Source organism: Ruditapes philippinarum, unplaced genomic scaffold, assembly GCF_026571515.1.
Source record: "Ruditapes philippinarum isolate M1 unplaced genomic scaffold, ASM2657151v2 ctg457_1_1_1_1, whole genome shotgun sequence".
Lineage (NCBI taxonomy): Eukaryota > Metazoa > Mollusca > Bivalvia > Venerida > Veneridae > Ruditapes > Ruditapes philippinarum.
Window position 1 is genome coordinate 199,145 of NW_026854735.1, and position 6,247 is coordinate 205,391.

The window sequence follows — 6,247 nt, forward strand, 5'->3', positions numbered from 1 at the left end:
TTGATAAATCAGTAAAGGGGAAAATAAAATTTCAACCACTGAGAATGGAATTCACCCATACATTTAAAAAAAAATTTCAATTCTAATTCAATTTAAAGGGATTCCACTGAGGTATTTTGGGACAGAATACATTTTTTCCAGATAAATGTACCATTTGATGTAAGTTTAGACCACTAATCTTTGTGCAAACTTTCAGATCATTCGCGCACTTCATTTTTCCAGAATAATTATTCAAATTGTAAAAAAATGGCCCAAAATGAAAAGCGTTTAAACGCTTTTCAGTCAAATCGGGCTAAAAAAGCATAAAAATACGTTCAATTTATTTCAAAGTATATTTCTTAACTATCTTTGCATATATTTCTGTTAAAAGCTCATTTATGTAAAAAAATCAAATGTTATGTGTTTAGGCTTTTAAACCTCAGTGGAGTTCCTTTAACATGCATGGTAATAGCAGAGGCTATCTATAGGGACAGCTTTCTGTCTTCTAGCTGATATAAGCCAGCTGATGTTAAGTCATCGTTCTGGTGAAGAATGTGCACAGGGGTTTTAGGGGAAAATATTAGCATTTTCAGGGGAAAATATACCTATTTTGGGCTAGGTTAAACAGCCTTTATTCGGCTGTAAAAAGGGGAAACACTAGGTGGTGAGGGTAAAATAAAAAATGACAATAATGCTCGTTTGTCATTTGTGGGTATGAAGAATCAATTAGCAATCAATAAGAGTTTAGTCAGAAATAATAGGACAGTGCTTCTACCTCTAATGTCTCAATTACACAAGACCTGCAGTATTTGCAGGGGCTAAACTTAAAAGCTAAATGGCTCATATTGAGGGTTAAATCATTTTTTTTTCTTATCTTTCATAGAATCCCTTTATTCATTGAAAAACTAAGATAAAAATAAAATTATTCTGAAATATTTAAGAATGTGCCCCATTTGGTAGAGACGTTACGGCCGTGACAAGACCAACAAATTGTAGGCGTATATGCCGGATTTATCTGTAAAGGCAGACATCTGTGTAACATCAATTTGTAAAATCTGTCGGTTTTGCAGTCCAAAAATTGAGACTAGGCTACAGTAGGGTCGAAATGTCTTGAGGACGAAAGACTCGAGATCTCTCAAATTACTTCGAAATTATTAACGAAAGTTTTAGGTTTTAGATTATCTAAATCTCTGGCTATTTCTATTTCAATATTCACTTTGCAATTATATACTACAAAATTTATTCGATAAAAATTGTCTTTTTCAAAAATTTCTGGAATATCATACAAAAAATGTGATGATAAGGTACGGATGATTAAGTTGAATACTGCGAGTCGTCAATCGCTTATCTCCATTCATAGAATTACTATGAACCAATTACTATCTCCATTTATAGAATTACTCGACCATTTTTAATTATATCCGTAATTCAAGCTAAATTGCACATGATTTAAAAAAAAAAATCTTATCTCCTCTTCCATTCGCAATAAATCAAAGTTTTCAGAAATACAGGGCACTACTTTTCACTTTCGGCGGTTATGTGTCGGATGATCACTATGAATTTAACTTCCTTGAAAAATGTAGGAATACAATAAAGCATGTATAGTGGTGATGAAACGTCACTGCAGTGGGCGCTACCCTGTATGGTTGGAAATTTCGGGTTTGTAAGCACACTAGTTGGGACTACGTCCCAACTAAAAAACTTACAGTCAATTAAACTTATCAAGTTATTCTTTTGTCAAGCCTATTAATAGGACAATCACTCAACAAGACATGTCCACGCCCTCTCGTCTTAATTCAAACCTGAACCTACAAGCTTCAGATCAAGAAGAAAGATGTATACACATGTGAGATATGTGCGCTATACCAAAGGCAAAGTCTTGGACATTGCATCATCTCAGGTGACCGTGACATCTAACCCGGTGACCTGGTTCATATACATTACAAGAAGTCTCTTGCCAAAAACCTCAATTTATGCTGTGAAGGATGGAATCAAAATTGTTGAGACTGACAGTAACGGCAAAATATGGGTTAAATTAATTAAAGTCTTTTTCCATAATGATGTTGGTGTATTTCTCTGCTTTATGTATATACCACATCTATTTATTTTAATATGCATGATATTGGCTTTTTCGAAGCACTTGAAATAGGTGTCCGAAAATATTCTCAATGCTGTAAAATAGCGGTTTTAGGTGACCTGAATGCAAGATGCGGTAATAGGTCAGACATTTTAGAAGAAATGGACCATTTTAACAGTTATATTCGATTGAAAAGTGTGATATGAGTAACAGTAATACTATTATACCCGATAGATAGTAGGAAAATAAACCTCTTGATTTATAATGGGAAATTAGGGAACGACGCAGGTATAACATATACACTGTGTATATCCGTAACGCAGGAATGTGCAAATAACGCAGTAATTGTGCAATTTAGTGGCTAAAACGAGCACCGCGATAAGTTAATGAACTAATATTTTTTTATTGTACACCAAAATGGAAGAAATGAGTTAGCACATACGGTTGCTGAGACATTATACTTTAAACCTCATCCAAAATATTTCCATGATAATGTTTATTTTACAAGATCATTCGTGAAAATGACGACCTGACTAGCGTATTGATGGCGATTTTTAGTTTCGTTGATATCTTCAAATACAATAACTTACATATAACTTTATGATCTATTATATTCAGTGTACCTGAGACATTTTTAATCTACTCGTGTCATATTACACTTAATTTAGCAGATTAAACGTAATTGAGACCATTTTTACGACGTAACGCCGAATTCGTGAAAGAAGCACTGAATCAAAGTAGCACTCAATCAAAGTAGCTAAATCCTATTTTCCCAGCTTCCTTCTATTGTTATACGACACTTGTAGTTTGACATATGTCTTAGGTATACAAAATATGAAAAAATAAAGTATTAGATGTGTTAAATGTACATATTTATTTGACGAAACACAAAAACTTATTTATTTGATGTGTTGTGGTGATGATAAAATATATTGTTAATAAGTGGTTCTAAAAATAGAAGCAGGCCTCTATCTCACTTGGCACCATTGTTGTGGTGTTGAAAATTAAAACCTTTTTGATTTCTATTAATAGAATTTAGTTACTTATTACCTAATGTTCTTAGTTTGCTCAGGAGTACTCTTTAATAGGGAAAAATCTAATCGTCAGGATGACACCACCCTTTTAATGCAAAGGGAAATAAAACACAAATGTTGAATAAATTTAAATCAACCAAATTTTTAATAAACTAAGTTTTTATTTACACTAAACTAGAAGTTACTTAAAACTAAACAAGTTGACAAAGTGTACTTTAATATAAACTGTTTGTAATTAACCAAAAATATGAGAATAAAAATAAACTAGTGAATAAAAGATTTAAACCAGTTGAAGGTTGTTTAAACTGATATATATGAAAGTATGAAAAATAGCCTTAATGAGTCTGTGCTGTTAAACTAATAAATCTGAATAGTAGCAAGCCCTGTTTTAATCTATATCAACAAAAATAAATATCTAATAATTCAAGATGGCTGCCACTTAAACAAAGCAAAGATATTGTTATGAAATTTGAAACTAGTCTTTTACTAGAAGAGTATTCTTTTAGGATGGTAAATCTGGACAATATTTCTAAGCTGGTTAAAATGTTTATGTTAACTTTTACTCATTTTTGTTGTAAAACAATTGAGTCATTAACAGTCCAGAATATTGGCACAGCTCAGTTATTTTTAGATTATGAGCATACCTCATTCCAAATTTGGAAAGGTCGCGCAGACAAAGGTCGCGCGACACTTAAGGTCGCGCAATAGGAAAGGTCGCGCAGAATCAGCTTTCCCAGGCATGCTAGTTCCAAATATGGAGAGGTCGCGCAATAAGAGGTCGCGCAGTCTAAAAGTACAAGGTTTAAGTTATTTTTAGCCCTTCAGCATCTCAATTGTTGTTAACAAAGCATAATTTGGTCATATCAGATTTTATGAATGGGATTCCTTACTCACAGCTTTATCTATGTACAGGTTACTTTGTTCAAATGTTGAGCTGTATGGTTGTAAAGCTGGAGAGATTATATTTCTGTTGTTTAATGAATTATCAGTCAGTATTATAAGTTTATAGAAATGTCAATCAGTAGTAAATGTATTGGTCTTATAAGCCATATATAGTACATATATCTTTATTACTGCAAGTATAATTTTGCACTATTAAGATGCATTATTGGACAGATAATTATTATTATATTGAGTGTTCAAACATGTAAATTTATATAACTATTATGTATTTTTGTACTAATGTTTGTATTGTACAACAGTCTGTATACCTGAACCAGTTGCAGGCCATTTTTGAACATTGTTAAGGCATTGTCAGCATTTTTAAAAGGTCGCGCAACATTCAGGTCGCGCAATGAGTTGTGTGCAAAACTGGAGAGGTCGCGCAATAAGAGGTCGCGCAACAGTCTACTTTTGCACACCACCCTAGCTGCGCAAACAGAAGGGTATATAAGCTGGGAACTTTTCTGGCTGGTTTAGATTTGGAGTTTTTATGGAGTTTTGGAGTTTTTATGGAGTTTTTGAGGAGTTTTTGAGGAGTTTTGGAGTGAGTTGGAGTTGGTTGAGTTGAGTTAGTTAGTAATTGCAGAAATGTATTTGTTGAAGTTGTTAAGGATTTTACTTTGGTTTTGACTGTTGATAGAGAATAAAATGATGCATTATTTTGATTTACTGCAATAAATATAATCCTGCTTTCACTTGGACTTGACTTGTTCATTATACCAGCATAGAGAAATGGTTTACTTTTAAGCGAAAAGAGTGAATAAACAAAGCTTTTTTAACAAAAGGAGAAATGATTTTCGTAACACTGGTGGCAGCGTCGGGATAAAGACTTTAACATGCTTCAGCGCAGGGATAAAGACTTTGATTTTTTCTACTTTTGAGTGTAATGGACTTACAAAATGGAAAAGGAATTAGAATCATTGCGTCAGACTGTTTCTTTGTGCTGTTTAGAAATAGGAAATATCTCCAAATAACTAGTTAGTCATAGTGAAAATTTAACAAGTGCATTTAGTGATTTTTGTAACAAAGTGAATGAAATTTTAGAAATGAAAAATAATGAAATCAGTGAATTAAAATCATATAATGCAAAATTACGTGCTTCTATGTTAGACGATGACACTCAGGTTTTAGAAGAAAGTCAGTAGTATGGGACCTAAGAAATCTGCTAGATCTGCATCAGCATCACGTCTTGAAAATTCAGAACTTACAATGGATTTACGTCAACAACTTTCCAGAAAAATTGATGAAAATGATGATTTACAAGCTAATTTAACTAATGCATTGGCAAATATTGAGAAATTAAATGAAACTGTCAAAATTTTACAAACTGAAAAAGCTGGATTACAAGAAATTATTGAAAGTGAAAATGAACAATTTAGAAGAGATAAGGAAAATTTGAGCAGTCTATATCAAACAACTCAGATGAATAGAGACAGACAAATCCAGACATTGTCAAATGAAATTGATGAATTACAAAATATTTTACAATCAAGAGATGTTGAACTTAGTCGCCTTCAGAACATTGCATTACGAGAAAGTAACCATAGAAATTCTCGGGATTATAATGTTCCACTACCAAATCAGGTTCTTTTTGATGGTAAAACATCATACACTGCATTCATACGTCAATTTGCTGTGTTGGCTGAAACATGCCAATGGAGTGATAAAGAGAGGGCATTTCGCTTGCTGAATAGTCTGAGGGATGATGCCAGCAGAGTTTGTATTCAACCAGGTCAGTCCTGAAACTCAACAATACTTTACAAACAGCTTGAGCAATGTCTAGCAGCAAGATTTGTAGAAAGACGTTTCTACCGCCTCTTATCTGATGGAGCTCGAAAATGTCAAGCTTCACTCAAGGGAAAAACTTGTGGAGTATGTTGCAGATTATAAAGCGTCTTGTTCGAAAGGGCTACCCCACTGCAGATGATCACACTATTGGTACAATTTGTTTACGGCATTTTTATTAGAGGTCTGGGTGACTCCCAGATGGCTCTGGCTTATAGGGATGAAGGATCCGACCAGTATCGAAAATGCACGTGAGATTCTGGAGACGTACTATAGTTTGAAGGACGAAACTTAGGCCAACACCAAAGTTCGAATGGTTCGTCAAGGGAACAACAATGTTTTCTCAAGAGCAGTTTTTGTCTTTCAAGAAAGAAATAGATAAAAAATTTTGATGAGATTTCTGTCTGTCATTAAAAAGCAAGATATGCAG